The 17,026-nt window shown below is 40.3% G+C and overlaps 1 long non-coding RNA gene across 1 annotated transcript in view; it reads left to right on the top strand.

Moving 5' to 3' along the window:
- LOC119480351 overlaps positions 1-16,694 on the top strand; it is a 34,799-nt gene extending 18,105 nt beyond the window's left edge. The window contains exon 3 of the long non-coding RNA XR_005204889.1: positions 16,486-16,694. This is a non-coding gene — a long non-coding RNA (uncharacterized LOC119480351). The remainder of the gene's footprint in view (positions 1-16,485) is intronic.
- Positions 16,695-17,026: the final 332 nt, after the last annotated feature.

Here is a 17,026-nt window from a genome sequence, read left to right as displayed (position 1 = left end):
GCTTGTTTGTAATTTTGTCTCTAGTTCCAGTGTGTTATAAAGTAACCATAATTCAAAAAGCTCGCCCCTATTTGTCTTGTAAATGACTTTTTAATGGTAATAAAGCCACATCTATCCATCATACTAGCACAAGTCCACGCAGGCCTTTGATGGGACTCCTCCTTTGAAACAAATGGTATCTATTAATATTCTCAATGACCAACCTTCCAACAGCACATGCATCATAATGTAAGAGGGACCTTAATGTTGGAGCAGCCGTTAACGTGCATTTCTGATAGCCAGTCATGCAGTGTAGGTGTGTGTTTGCGTTTGCTCGTTGTTGGGCTGAAATCCCGTCAAGGCTCCAGACTGTAGTAGTGCCACCTGTCAGGTATAGTACGGCTGCTGCCTGCATGTTTTTAGTAAATGATACCCGGATGCCTTGTATCAGGACTCCACACACAGAGAAGGAGGGCGTGCAATATGTAAACCAGGAAAACTCTAGTACTTAGACCTGTTTATTTGGTCCCTCCTCCATCATCCCATGTTTGATTTGAATAGCTAAAGTGCAGCATGATCCAGTTATATTTCGGAAAGATGCATTGGGGAGCATGAGTGAGGCAAATGACTGCATTTTGTATTTAGCATTTGTAATACTGTGCTAATAACCATATGCTCTTGCCTTGAGTGGTGCATATTCTAACCTTATATGATAAATAATGCAAATGTAGCAACCTCTGCAAATGCCAGAGAAAATGAGGTAGAAGGGAGGGAGAGGGCACGGGAGTGAAGGAGTAGAGAGGGGAGCATGAGAGAGCAGCAGCTAGCATAACTAACTGATTGTTGTGCTGTCAAATTGATTTGCATGAAAAAGGCCGGCCTAATTGCAACACTTAGCTGCAACATACTGATAATACAGAGCAGGATTACAAAAGGACACGGAGGAGCTTTTATTAAGAAGGATTTCCTGGGTGTCTGAGAGAGATGCACCACCACCTTCTGTTACTGTTGGGGGTGGGGGGGCATTCAAAGCAGTGTGTCCCTCACCTTGTCCTGTCTGACATGACATATCCATCATGCAGATACATACACATTGCTGTCTCAGCAGCCATTATCATTTAAATCATTCCTGCTTTTTTATACTAACTTATCAGTTGAACCTAATAAGTTTGGACAAAAAAAAATCCTTCAAATGAGGCAGACAAAAGTGCACAAGCTGTCCCTGCAAGGATGAAAGGCCCCCTTACAAATAGATGCTGGCTTTTGACATTGAGCTATGTAAGGTAAAAGAATAAAGAGCACAATCAAGACTATTTTTTCTTAAAGGTCTGATTTTACTTTCATACAGAAACTAGGGATGCACCGATACAGATATTAGATCTTATATCAGCCCGATACCGATTCAAATAGCTGGATCAGATATCGGTGACAATGGGGTCGATATATTCAATTAAATTCTATGTTTAAATACTATATATATTATATACTGTAATTTTAATTCCTTTTTAAGTTTTGACCAATATGTTCCTGCATTAAAACGGTTTACACCGGAATTGTAAATCCTGTTATTTGCATTTCGAAGATTTTTTACCAAGTTGCTGGTGTATGGTTATTTTAATAATAAAGAACAATTAAATAAAATTATATCTATGTATTTATTGGTTATGTTTTGTTTTACAAAGTTAGGAAAGCAATGTTTAAGTGAAGCTTGATGTTGCCTTACACAAAAAAGAATGATCCCAGTCACCTCCACACAGTGAGGCATACAGCTTATTAATTAAACACTGGTATCGGATCGGTACTCGGTATCGGCCGATACCCAAATCCCTAGTATCGGTATCGGGACTGAAAAAGTCGGATCGGTGCATCCGACTTAAAACATAACAAAACTGTTCGATAATTCAACAGACCTAAAAAATGAATTGAATATTAATATTTGTTCATACACTTCAATACTGTATGTAAACACAGCACTAAAATTATGTCAGTTCGGCTATAACACTTTAATTTCAACACAAAGTTCTCCTTGGCAGTATTGTATTATATTATTGTATTGTTTTTATTCCATTTATCTTCCTTCCTTCTGAACAAAATTTTAAATTTGATTTTGAGTGACATGACATCAACACTGATGTCAAACAAAATTGAATGCACTGACAATGTAATGTCAAAGTAACAGACCTAAATGTATAATTTAAAACATATAAAAGCCACAATAACTGACTGAAGATGGACGGACAAAAGATAGCAGGCCTGCCATGTGAGAGAATATCAAAAGTTACCTGGTTTTGAAAGTGTAAGGGTGTGGAAAAGCACAAAGTTGTGGGTGGTGGTTTAGCACAGGGCTTCCTGATGCTGCCAAAGGCAGTACCTCCCTTTCCTTTCTTTAATAATAAATGATGGATGTTTCAAATTACGAAACAGTGCTGGGAAAATCCAATTTAGTCCTGGGCCTTGTAGGGAGGGTATAAAGAAGAGTTCTGTATCAAAGGCTCTTGTTTTGCTTTAATATTTGCAGCGGGGCCACTATTGAATGATGTAATGTGCCATGTGATAATGGGTGTTATGTGCTTTTAACAAATCATCTAGTTCCTACCGGTAAATGCGTCTTGCAAGGAGTTGTTGGTGGTCTCTCCTCGCCAGACATTGATTTAGACCCTACTCGTAATCAAGTATGTGTTTTTTTGTTTATTTGTGTCCTGTGGATAAAGATTGGAGCAGTAACTAAATTTCAATTGCCCATTAAGGCCCTCCTATTACTATATTTTGGATATTGCAGTGGGCCTCATGAAAGAATATTTTTGTATCCTCAAATTAGTTTTACTTTTTTGCTCCTCATGTAAGTGTTACTAGTTGGATTCAGCATCTTAACAGCCCATCTTGACCTAAATTGCTCTTTTCAATTTGATGAATGCCACCTGTTCACGAGAAAGTATTCATGAGAGTATTATTATCTATTGTATTGATATTATCTATTAAATAATCATAAATAAATACTATGGTTATTTTGGTTACTAGAAAACCAGTCGGGGATAGGGCTTTCATGTGATGTATTACTGTACGCTGTTTCACTGCCATAATGGAGGTCTGCAGCTCTTGCGAACAACATATGAGAACAGCTTATTGACTCATCAAATAGACATATTGTATGCTGCATTTAAATGGAACTTTCAAGCATAACACATTATGGTTGCTGTTGAGGTGCTTTGAGTCGTGAGAACACGGTTGTAAGCTGACTGATGACAAAAAAAGACATTTCCACATTCCCTTTTTAAAAAAAAAGCATGAGTTTGGGTTTATTTACTCATTGATTTATTAGTTTATTTTTACATTTCAGCATCAAGTAAGTACAGAAAAAAAAGTATTGACATACAGTATATAATAAGTCACACACCACATAAGTGGATTGTTCAAGTGGTTTTGTAAACACTGTAAATATGACCTGAATTTAAGAAGCCGGTTATAGATACAGTGTGTAGGATTTGGCGGCATCTAGTGGTGTGGTTGCAGATTGCAACCAACAAAGTAACCCCCGGCTCACTCCTCCCTTTTCCAAGACTAATGTGAGCCACCAAGTGCAAAACCGTGGTAATGCCACACTCAGAGGCCATCCTTGCCATAATAACACTAGGAGCAATAGAGGTCAGACGGCTGGCGGTACCACGGTTTTGCACTCTGCGGCTCACGTTACCGCATGTTTCACAAGCGTGTTGGAGAACTACAGTGGCCTTCAGGTAACGTAAAAACATGAGAGGCTTGCTCTAGAGCCAGTGTTTGGTTTGTCCGTTCTGGGCTACTGTAGAAACATGGCGGACTCTGTGAGGAGGACCCGCTCCCTATGTAGATATGATGGGCTCATTCTAAGCTAACAAAAACACAACCATTCTTAGTTTCAGGTGATTATACACTGATGACAACATGGGTTATGAATATTATATTCCATTTCTGCTAATAGATCACCTGAAATGTTACACGCTGCTGTTCCTTTAACTGTGTTGCTCTTGTAAATCACTTTTGAAACGTCATGTGGGATGTTTAGGAAGGCACTGAATGACGTATTTTGTTGTTTTCAAACAACACAATGTTGTATGTAAAAAAAAACCCAAAAAAAACATTTCCCTTGACTTTTACCCAGAGTACTACTTCCACACAACAATGTGATTTTTTTTTTTTTTTTGTCTTTCAGGCCTAATTTGTAGATATGCCTCAATAACTGACAAGCTGTAGCTGTTAGGAGATATGTGGTGCAACTGAAAAACAACTGTTTTCTTTGTTGAATGATTTTTTTTTTTCGTTGTGTATTGAATTTGTGGGATAATTTTGAAGGTTTGAGAGGATTTCATTCATGTGTTCGGTGCTTCCAACACTATGAAGTGTCTCCAATTTTATGTTCTGCTGATTTTAAAGATATAACTATGACAAATGTCATATTTCTAAATCTAAAACTATGTGGTTGATATTATTTATGGTCAGTCTTGGTGCCATAATACTTTGCCAGGTGTTAGGTATTCATCCTACCCCTTCATTAGGTACAACTTATTCTGTTTAATACAATAATATATCATATGCTTGAGTGTTATATATTCTAACACAAATACTCGTTCAAAGTAGCCACAGTTTTTGGCCTCCAGGGACCTCAGTGTTTCCTGTCACTGCTGTACATCACAGAGACATTTCTCCCCAACTAGAGGACAGCTAGTTTATTTCAAGTGTTTCGATGTATCTGTTTACTCTTTCTTATCTCAGCTCCTCGTCTCTGTCTTCTGGATGTTTGTCTTGTTAATTTCTCTCATTCTCTCCACACCACAACTTCAATTACAGTAGATCCTGGTACATATGTCTCTGCGGTGTCCCACTCTACATCACTCGTAGGTGCCACCATTTATAATGCTCTTCTCTACTGCCCTTGACATAGTGTTTCTATTCTTCATCAAGCTCGAGTCCACCCTTTCAACTGCTTACAATAATTTCACCTGTTAATCTCTCGTCCCCTTTATATTTTTCTTAGGCAGTGCTAAAGTAAGACCTTTTGTCCCAAATTGTATGACAAGTCTTTGCAAAAAGTATGACTAAAAGCTGCTTACACGATCATTGACGTCATATTTTATGTGGCATGAAGCTCAATCGCTAAATGTATTTACAGTCTGCTGCTCTATAACCGAGTCTTACATCATTTTATCTTTAACCAGTCATTACTAGTGTCAGACAGATGCAGTCCAGTTTTTTGTTTTCTCCAACAAAAAACTGGTCTGAAGTCAATGGTGCAGTTTTTTTCCTGCTATTTAAAGGGCACATTATTCAGATAGTAAGATGTGCCTACATAGGGTTCACAACACAAGTACACTCTGCTTGTTACACACACACAGAGACGTGCAGCAGTTGGTGTATTTGCTCATATGCAGTCAATTGGAGTTGTTGATGGGACATAGGATTGAGATACGGCAGAGGCAGAGGGTCCGCTGCGCTCGTAGATGGTCTACATGTGCGCTTTCACTTTGAGCATACATTTTGAGCAATTTGCTGAAGCCGCCATGTAAATAGGAATGCGCCCGTTGCAGGTACAACTGGCTTTTAAAGGAAATGGGAGATGACACTCTGATTGGTTTCATTCATGTTACGCCCAAAACACACCAATAATTAATGAAGAGATGAAATACAACCCCTTTGCCCCTTACACCCTACTTTACGCTCAGATTATGCACCTTTTAACTAGCTCAATGCGAGTTGGATACGCCCTAAATGCAGTTGCGCCATGTACTTTAGACCATGCGCTATAGATAGTTTAAATAGGGCCCTTAATGTCGTCCATGTGGCTTACTCTATATTGTCTTGCCTTCTCCCAACCATTCAGTTTTACGTTCTTCTACCCGACTCTTATACTTGCCCATCATCACTCTCCCTGTTGTCCCTTTTTAATAACCCTCCCCCTTTTCTTCGCTGTTTGATCCTGCACATCTTCTTCACTGTGGCTAGTGTGATGGTAGAAAGGCAAGAGTATGGCGCTCTAACAAAACCAACATTACCAAAGAGCTTTGACCATGGGAAGTCTGGCTTAGTAGTTTCTGCAGAGATTGGCTAATATTCCTGTCCAGGAATGAAGAGAAATGGGCATTTCATCTTAATGAACCTTTTCCTCCGAGTCGACACACAGGAAGAAGGCAAAGCTATAAAAAGTTCTAAGAAGTAAAGAGCATAAAAGACTGTTAGCTCTAAAAGGCACATTTCCTCCTTTTGTTCTGGCCATGATCAAGGTAATTCTCCAGATTTGCACTTAAAAACATTGCTTAATGTTTTTGGCTTGTGGGAATAAAAATGAAAATGGGTCTCAAGGTCCTTATTAGAAGCCTCTTGTGTCAATCATTTTCAAACAAGGCCTTCATCTACAGTATTTCCGTTCCCTCCATCCTCCCTTTGGAACCTTATAAAAGACTGGACATATATGGGCATTGAAGCTGAAGTCTATCTCATCTGACCAGCTATGCAAATTTAGTAGAGTATATGCACACAACAGGCAGGGGTCTTTTTGTGAAGTTGGGATGTTGCAGGATGTTTCATTGAGCTGCCACAGCCAACTTGAACATGAGAAGTGTTACTGGGGTCCCTAAACAGACATTGAATTGCATAAATTGGGTATGACTGGAAAGCTGAGACTCTTGTGGATCCAATGAGCCCAATTGTATTCATGTGTGATGATGTTTAGTCCCCATAGTAGCCATATCACATAGTGAGACCATGTTTTGAAACTGAACAACTTGACCTCACTGTATAAAATGACCTGTGGTGACCTCTAGGATAATCACAGCCTCATGAAACTTTACAACCACAAACTAGAGACCTAGGACATTCAGAGGATGGATGGCTTTCCTAGGTAGATTGACAATAAGGGAGTTTCTGAGCAGTTTCCACAACAGAAGTGCTCGCCATCCAATCGCCAAAAAATGCAATTCTTGCAGAAATTTCCAAGTGTTAAAAGTGTTTGATACCAAATCACAGCATGGCTTTTTCTATGGTGTTCCTCAAGGTCTTGGTGTCTTAATGTGGTATTTTGGAGGGGATTATTGATCTTTTTTTTTTTTTATCAATTCTCGAGTGGTAAAAAAATGTATAAATTTAGCACCATCTGTGTAAAAAATCTATTAACTTGCGGCAAAAATTGCGGCAACAAATTATGAGACATAATAGAGCATGAGGATGGCCATCATATACTTCCATTATAATGTTCTAAGCCCTGGTGTACATCACTTCCATGTGACATACAGTATACTGTTGACCTATCTCCTGCATAAGACCCCCCCTATAAAAGACAAACTAGGGTGTATGTGTGTCTCTTAGGGTTAAATGTTTTGGAATGGACCGCTCCATGCAGAAATAGTTTGCTGTATTTCTATCAAGATTTTGTATCAATGAGTTGACTAACGCCTATAGCCCTTAAACAGTTACAGATGCATATCCTCTTGCTTCACAAATCCTTTTGTTTAAGTTGGCTCCTTCTTTTGAGCAGTTCTCATAACCTTAGCAGGAGGATTTGCCAAAAAGTCTTGAAGAAATGTCTTTTTCAGTCCAATTAAGTCTGTCATTGCCCTTTAGCAGTAAAGTGTGGAGGCAGCAGATTTTTTCCACAGCCAGCAGAGGTCATGTTCATGTGTGCTTGCCTAGCTCTATTCTTATGAGTGCCTCTTGCCTTTTCCTCATCACATTCACAGCAGCATCAGCTTCTTTTGAGTGGGTGGGACAAGGGAGATTTCAAGCAGACAGGTTGTCTTCTAATAGTGCTGTAAATTGTGTGGTTCTCAATGTCACAGGCTCATAGTGTTTCAGCAGGACTTTAGCATTAGATCAGTATGGCATATGGGAGATGGAACATCCCGTTCTAGGTAGTACTCTAGCTGTCTATCCAACATGCTGAGCTCTGGGAGATCATCTTGGCAGCCATAGTGCATCAGGAAGATGCTATCAAAGTAGAGAGAGCCAGGGGAGAAATGGGAGTGAGCCAAGTAAAATCAGCATATTCTATTACGCACAGATTAATGGATAGAAGAAAACTGGGGTTACAGAGGTAGGAAAGGTGGAGGGAGGGAGAGGCCACTAATGACAAGGTGATGAAAACTACAGGAGAAGTGGACTCCAAGGAGCAGATAATCCAAACTAAATCAACTTTGCCATGTATGTGCATTCAAAAAAGCAGTTTTATGACCACAACAAAGTGCAACATTTGGCTTTGATCATTGCATACACGGACATACAAAATGTATACAAGGTGGTCAGCCAAACATGTCAAAATGTTATATATGCAATCTCATTCGTCAACCCAGGTGCCTGGAAATTGTTTGGCATGGTGCGTTTCTGCAATCCACGGGATACGTTGAAGTTTCTGAGCCAAAAAAAGTTTCATAAATATGTTTCATATCAGCCTTGTATCATGCTTGCAGGAACCCACAATGCCACGTAGTTACGGTTGTGAAGCGATTGGTCAGGTTTAGGCAACAAAACTACTAGGTTAACGTTAGAAAAAACATCATGGTTTGTGTTAAAATAAACATAACAACATACGTAACAACCACCCTTACCGGACTTTCTTACGTAACGTTACGTAGCAACATTATGTAAAACAATGTTGCACAAAACGTTATGTAACACTATGTTGCGTAAAACTATGTTGCGTAAAACTATGTTGTGTAAAACTATGGTGCGTAAAACAACGTTGCGCAAAACAGTGTTGCGAAAAAAGGGTAAAGTCAAAGTTTACTTTTGCTTTCACATGGGACATGAACAGCTCCTGGATGAAAGTCCTGTGTTTGTTTGACCCCTCCACCACCCTTCCCACCCGCCACATGAGGACTTTCTTGCTTCTTATACTCGTTATTATACCGCGTAACTTTCAATAACGGTCGCTCGATATGCTACGTCACTTGCTCTGACCGAATGCAAAAACGTCCACATTCGATTTATCCTTTGGTTTGCAGAAACGTACGATGCCAACATTTTCCCCTGGCGATTGGGCTGCATTTCACTGTACCTCCTGCTACCCTACTGTACTTTTTTTTGTCATTTGGGCTATGTGATTTGCTTTTCCTGTTGTATCTTCTTCCTCTGCACTTTGCAAACTCCTCCTTCTGGCTTGGTTGTCACCATTTCCTTTCTCGCAACACCTTCTGTAACAGCGGTTCAGCAAGTGGACACCCCAAATTGGATTTATTTAAAGATGCTGCCGATCTTTCTGTAGTTTTATACAGTTGCATTTTTATGTTGGAACAATCCAAACTATACGTCTATATCCGGATTGTGAATTTTGAAGCTGAGCAATTTTAGCTTTCACTTTATTTTAGATATATTAGATTTGAGTGGTTCAAATGGCAAGTGACAATACACACACATTTTGATCAACAAAATATATCTTTACTCTAGAGCTTATTTTCTTTCTTCATATATATATATATATATATATATATATATATACATATACATATATAGCCCTGAGCAGAGCTAACTTCTATTTTATCCATCAGAAGACGTCATATCTTGTCTTTACCAAGGCAAAGACATCAACTGTGGTCCAGGCTGGAAGTGGCTCTACAGAGCTCAAATGTAAAACAATATGCTTTATAAGTTGCTCCTTTTTAACGCATCATATATCAAAGCATCCAGTAAAACTATTAAAGTGTGTGGTGGGTGATGATATAGTCTGCATTACAAAGCTGGGCTTTAAGAGTGGCGGTGTTAACTGTCTCCTGGCGTAATGAGAGAGTGAGCTGTCAGAGACACGCATGTAATGGCTCCCTTGCCAGCCGCCCAGTTCAGGCCCTGTGGGACTCCGCACAGACACACCATTTCTTTCACACTGTCTCATCTGCTGCTCTCTCTCTCTCTCTCTCTCTCTCTCTCTCTCTCTCTCTCTCTCTCTCTCTCTCTCTCTCTCTCTCTCTCTCTCTCCCGGTCTTGTCTTACCTCCCCCCTCACTTCCTTTTACTGTCCCTCCCTCCTTTGTTAAACTCTGACCTGGACAGGGATCATGGCAGGCCTCTCATATCTTTTGTCTCTTTCTATTGCACAGATAGTAAATCGTACACATGCCAACCATCACATACACACATACAGAATCTCACTGAGCATGCAGGGCTCAGGAGGGGCATTTAGTGACTTTATCCCCTAGGATGGCCTACTCTATTCAGTATACAGTGGGTTTCTCATGGGCAGTCAAGTCTATCCTCACTGAAATAGGCAAACAGGCAGCAGCTTCTCAATAGACCAGGCAAAATAGTCACACTCTGATGGTACATCTTTATCTCTCTGACAGCCATAGTAAGCTTTAAGGACTGTTCTGTTAGAGAAGTGAGTTCACAGTCAACTTCCTCCTGGACATGTCCTTCAAGTGCAAGGTCATTTTTCTCTTTTCTTTTGTAGTTTCACTAAAAAAAAAGAAGGCTTTTTATCTTCTACATTAAATTGTTGTATTGGTAAAGACATAAAAAGGGGCTGCTAAATATTCTCTAACTATATATACCTTTTCTAACTTTCAGTCATTCTAAATGGTTCCCTTTGTATTTCCTGTTAGAATGTATACTAATGCAGTAGCTGACAGGAAGTAAACTTGGACCAAAGCTGTTGCCCTAGCAACAGAATGGCAGTGAACATGTCTATAGGCTGCGTCCGAAATAGCATACTATGCACTACATACCTAATATGTGTACTGTTGTCCAACAGACTTTTGCGTAAATGAACAGCAGGGATGGGTCATGATTAAAGGTATGCACCTTTTCGGATGCACTGATCAGTATTTTACATTGTCATTTCCTGAGAGCCTCCTAACCAATTGGAGACGAGTAACCATAGTAACCTTTGCCAACCTCATGTGGCCAAAACAACGATTTGTGAGAATCAAAATTTGTACTAATTCAAAAAATTGATTGCACCTAGCAAAGTGAAAGTTATACTTACACTTAAATTGAAGCGTTATTGACATTACAGAGCTGTCCATCAACGTCTGTTATGAACGTTGTCGTCTCTACAGCATTGCATCGTGGGATATTAGTAATGGTATTGGTAGTAGTAGCCGTAGTGTCCAGAATTTGCATACTGCATATACTTTACTAGAAATAGTATGCAATTTGCATACCATTGGTTTCATACTAAGGTTTCAGACACACTAAAAAATCTCACATACTGTTTTAGTGTACTAAATAGCATGCTAGTATGGAATTTCGGACCCAATAATAGTGACTTCTTGACTAAAAGGTGTTGCTAAAGTGCAGCGCCACAGTTGCCCCTTTAGTCTCAAAGACAGGATTTCTCAAATTGCACATTCACTCTCTGGCTGAGCTTCCTCCTTCTCCTCTTTCCCTCTGCTCCCAGTCAATCTATAAGCATTCATCCCCCGAGGCTTGCCGTTATGACAGTTCTTTCATCAGCCATTACTGCTGGTGTTAATGGCATCCTCATGCTGACTTTAAAGACTGATTATCATATTGTGTAGGGTTGATTGACAGTTGACCTTCACACCAGTTTATGAAGAGCCGGCTAGATACAGTGGGTCACCTCGATTGCCTCGGTGACAGCGTATTAATACTAATCTGATAGAATTACCAGGAACCAATTAATCTGCAGACCCCAGACAAGACAGTGGTTAAAGAGATAGTACTGCTTCACAGCTTGACTGACATAGACTCCCTATATAAGAGATTTTAAAGCTCAATGGGAATGTCCTGGTAAAAAAAGTCACTAAACGCCCCTCCTGAGTCCTTCTGTATGTGTTTATGTGATTTTTGGCATATGTATGATTTACTTGGCCGAGGCAGTCCACGCACATGGGTGCATGGAAAAGGTGAGGCATCATGGCTGTGCAAATGCTTAGTCGAGGTCAAGGCCTATTGAAGGAGGCTGGTACATGCGTCAACAACGCGTCATATCTTTGGGGTACAACACATGCGCAGTAAAACCTGGTCTGCACTCGCCGAAATTGAGCCAATTGCAACGCACGACCGCAGCTTCAGTTACAATGCGCATGTGTCATACCCCATACCCCAAGACCCATGTCCGGCCCGTGTCCCAGCCTCCTTCCATAGGCTTTGGTCGAGGTTGTACAGACCCAGCATGTTATACAGCTCACTTATCAGTGCAAGAAATGCAGAAAAACTTTCTGTGTGAACTTTTAGCCTAAATGTACTGTATGTTGTGGAGGCATCTGCTGATATTTTCTGATGGCGAATATTTGTGAATTAATTCTGGGGACTACCTGTATTAGTCATATGTTTTTAATGCAATATTTAAAAAAATATATATAATTTCACTGAATGGCCTGACGAAGGCATTACAGTAATTTAAACAAAAACATTTCTCAGAATATAGTGTACTGTATGTATGAAGTAAACTTGTTTTATGCACCTCACTGAATGAAACAAATTTAATGTAACCGCTTAAACTCTGACAAACCCAGTTGTGGTTCCAATTTTATAGACTTAACGCTATTTTAAAATCAAGTGAAGACTCTAAAGTTTCAGACTGTTTTGGGTACAGTAATTGTATATAAAATGATTTAACCCCTTACCATTCCATCCTCTCTTTTTTAGAGGGGTAGGGGGACAGGGGGGATGTTCAGGGTGAGATAAAAAGTCAGCAGTATATGTCACATAGAAGTGGTGTACATCATCTGAAAGCTGGGAACATGATTAATTTGAGATGCAGTTCAGCACTGTGTGTCAAGTTGTTCTAGTCATAAATCAGAAATAAAAATTAATTCATAAATTCATTAATTAATTAAAATAAATTGTGAAAGTGTATAATAGTGTAGAACATGATGATATAAGTTTGTGATGGCCATTCCCATGCTCTATCATGTCTCGTAATTTGTTGCAGCAATTTTTGTGTTGATACCATTTGTTACACAGATTTGGTGCTAAATTTTTACCATTTTTTACCACTTGAATTGATAAAAATGATCAATAATCCCTCAAAAATACCACATTGAGACACCAAGACCTTGAGGAACACCATAGAAAAAGCCATGCTGTGATGTGGTATCAAAACTTTTTACATTTGGAGATTTCAGTAAGAAAGATAGATTGGTTGGTACCAATGAATTCATCAGGGTTTGTAGTTTCATATGATACCAGTATCTTCACTCTATCTTGAAAAGTGAACCCGCTACAACCTCAGATTAGCAGCCGGCCCGCCAGCGGGTGTCTAAGTATTAAGGTGTTTTAATGAATATTTCTATTTATTGTTAAATATAACCAAAAACATACATTGTGTCTTTGGCTTTCAATTCCCCATATTTCCCATTTATCTTTGGTTAAGTATTGAAACAAACAGAGACAGAATGTATATCAGATATTGATATATAAAAATCATGTCTATGCCTACTATTTGATTATATGCATTGATGATGCTTCGGGTAACAGTAACCATGACGTTGATAACGTATGGACCATGTCATCCCACTGACATATTTACCGTTGGCAGTTTTTCTCGCTGTCAATGGTAGAACTCATCACTCGAGAGAGTCTGTGTTTCCTTTTTAAATTGACCTCTGTGGATATGATCGATAATTAAACATTTTGACAGGAGGGTGAGGAAATAAAGGCTGTGTTTGTTCAGAGAGAGATAACATTCTCAGACAGTAACCAAAGCGAGGCAGTGCGGCCCGGCAATATTACCTCACGCTGAGCTGCATAATAAAGAGGGCCCGCATGCATATTAATATCAGCACTCTGCATAATGTCTACATCTTATGACAGGCTCGGAAATACACAGACGCCTCACTGGTGCTGCTTAACCTTTCCTGTGCTCCACCATGGTTATTTGCATCCGCATTCCCTCATACAGGGAGGAATCTCCCTTAACCCTGGTCTCACCCACGTCAGCTCCTCTGGCCCTCGCTGCCAGCCTCTCTCCCCACACACTCCACCAACCTCGCACACTAACACTCCTCCTTAGAAACGCATGGTGGAGGTGTGTGATGCCAAACGAGTTCCTCGTTACCTCCCTCCCACTCGGTTGGTAGAAGCTTTTGGAAGAACTACAGCGACATCTGCATGTGCCACGGTTACAAAGCGCCAGGCTCATACCCACCCGCTTTCACTGGGCTTCCCCTGCCAGCCTGCACCCCGACTGCACCGCCCCTCCTCGTTGCACCTGCGGCGATCATTTTTCAAATTACTAAACACGGCTAATTGTGTGAGGCGTGAAGCTCACTTCATTTGAATATTCTGGCTTGGGGGGGATTTCGCCTTGCATAGGGTAGGAATTAAGCAAGGATGTCTGGAAAAGGGAGGATCCGCAATTAAATTTCTGTGGAGTAAAATTTTTACCACAGAATCGTTGTTTTCTGTGACTGTCGTAGCTCGCCGGGGTATTGTTTTGTATGAGATCTTATTTCATTCAATTAGGAGCTGAATTTTAAATTTGGCACCATTATTATTTTTTTAACGTCTTGGCTGAAAGTCACAGTAATTTAAATCTTCTTTAGGTAGTGATTCTTTTGAAAGAGGCTTTTTTGCAGTCTCCTTTAATACTGTTAAAAAAATTTTCAATTTCAAAATTAGATTAATTTAATAGGAGTTACTCAAATGCTATAGTGGGTCACAGTGTATTTTTCTTCACTAAATACATCCTCCTGTATTCTTTGTGTTGTTTTCTTTTGCAAGTTAATATGGGCAAAATGTTGAATCTTACAGTATGTCCTCTTTGTGTGTAGGGGGGATTAATTTATTATTAATTAATCCAAACACAATGGGCCTGGTTGTAAAGCGAGAATCAGGTTCGGGTTTATTTTGGGGTTTATTTTGTGGCATGTTTATGTGAGGAATAACTTGAAGCAGCTTTTGTTGTCTTGTGTAGGGAGATAATGGGAAAGACATTAGATAGGAAAGCTAATTAGTAGATTAGTTGTTTTAGTCGTCAGTCACTTAGCCTGTATCCAGCCTGGCTCACACCTGCTGCAATGTCACCTGCAAAGCTCTGCCCTCATTTGTACATACAATATTTTAAAGCCTTACTCTCACAAAATTAACGGTGAATTGTTCATTCAAACACGTTTTTTGTTTTCATGATTTAGCTGGTCACATCATGCAAATAGTCCAGAATCGCAATAATCATCTATCTTCTGTTCCATTCACAAATCCACAAACATCCATTAGTTCTATGTGAACAGACATTCACTGTATGTGAGATGGCTCCATGCACAGATTGCAAGGTGCTCAATTAGTCCGTGTCGGAGAGGTTGAGCGCGCTGACTTTTTTTAATTAATGTTGAATTAAACGAATTGGCAGGTTGCCAGAAAGCAGGCACACAGCTTTGAAGATTGTCATCGCATAATGAGTCGCTTTTTTTTCCCCTCTTTATATTTTATGCTTTTCTGTTTCCAGCCCCTCGCTCTCTGCTGCCATTTGCCCGTATACCTTAGCGATTTAATGATATGCAAATGAAATATGCATAAAACCATTCTGCTGTAGGATGATTAAGCACAGAGGACATTAGCCAGTGCCCACCACAGTGTCTGCTTTCTCCTCTGCATTCCGCTTCGGCCAGGCGCCAACAACAGCACTCTAATAAAGATCAATGCTGCTAATGCGCTAATCGTTTGCATAACACAAATAATATCCAATTTGAGAGAAATTAGATTCCAGGAAGGTGTCTTCTCGCTCCAGTTTTTGTAAGATCCAGAAGCAGGAAAGGCAGATGTCTCCATATGTGAGAGGTGGTGCTCTAGAGAGCAGGCAGAGAGCAAAGAGACCAGGTTTTCCAACAGGGAGCACTTGAACATCACTGGCAATACAGGAGCTTTTCTCTGCTTGTTTGTGAGTACTGTGGCATTATTTGACTACTGGCATATAACGAAGGAAGAAAAATATCCCCGATTCTGCTTTCCCTCTCTCTCTCTCTCTCTCATTCTCTCTCTCTCTCTCACACACACACACACACACACTCCACCCCCCATTCCATTCTGCTCTTTCGTGCAAGCCCTCTTTTTTTTTTTGTAATCCATTTGTGTAATGAAGACGCCGCACAATTAACATCCCCCATGGAATTAAATGAAAGGGTGATTATCCAAAGTTCATTAGCTCCAAAAGATTAGCATATCCATGTGTTTCCCCGTGATCAATACGGAAAAAAAATACGACACCAATTACAAATTAGATTAACCGTTATTCGTATTTGTTGCGATCGCGATTATCGCATTTCAGATGCCCAGAAAGATGCCATCTTTCAAGCGGTCCTTCCTTTAGTGGTGGTACAACCACATTCAGACATCTTGGTAGTGCCAAGGTTGGGTAGCAAGCACAAAGATGTTATAATCCCTCCCTTTGGATGACTTCCTTAATTATTCATATTGCACAACCATGCCTCTTGTCCAAATTAATCCAGCAGGAAAAAAAAAATTACAACAATAATTGTTGGTTGCCAGTGGATGAATATCCTTGCGTTGCTAATTACTGTTTTAATTCCGACTGTGCGTATTAATTAACGACGAAAACGAACTTAATGAAAGCCTCCGTTGTGTGTCTTTGCAGCGATGCCCATCCTTGGCTCCGTGCCCGATGCCAGCAGACCCTCGCGGGAACCACAGAAACATTCCTCCGGACCCAGAGAGTACCCCGAAACCGCAACTCTCGAACCAGTTGGTGAGTCTGCGTTGCATCTGTTTATGATAGTTTAGCGCAGGAGGGGAAAATCCCGAAAGGGTGGAGTTTGTTCATGTCTTTTGGATGGTTGGCAAGAAGGGGGCAAAAAAAAAGTGGTGGAGATGTGGGTGTGGAGGATGTAATGAGTTCCCACGGCCTCACTACCCCCAGTTTGGTTGCAGGCAGGCCAGCACCTCCCCCTCAGTGTCTCTTGAACTCAGGTTTCCTCCTCGTTCCTGTGCCTTCTGTACCCATTCCTCTGAGTTCCTGCTGTGTCCATGCCACCTCTCTCACTTGGCTCTCATGCTGCTGGATACTATATTGAACGTATAGGAATTCAAGTCCATGATGATTGCTGTGAATATAGATGAAGCACACAAATGCCTGCACTCCTCTCTGCTGTTGCTTGGCTTGCTGCTGATGTAGAAAC

Source organism: Sebastes umbrosus, chromosome 2 (genome assembly GCF_015220745.1).
Source record: "Sebastes umbrosus isolate fSebUmb1 chromosome 2, fSebUmb1.pri, whole genome shotgun sequence".
In the NCBI taxonomy this organism is placed as follows: domain Eukaryota; kingdom Metazoa; phylum Chordata; class Actinopteri; order Perciformes; family Sebastidae; genus Sebastes; species Sebastes umbrosus.
Note: the sequence above shows the minus strand (reverse complement) of the source record. Positions and strands in the feature narration are given on the sequence as shown.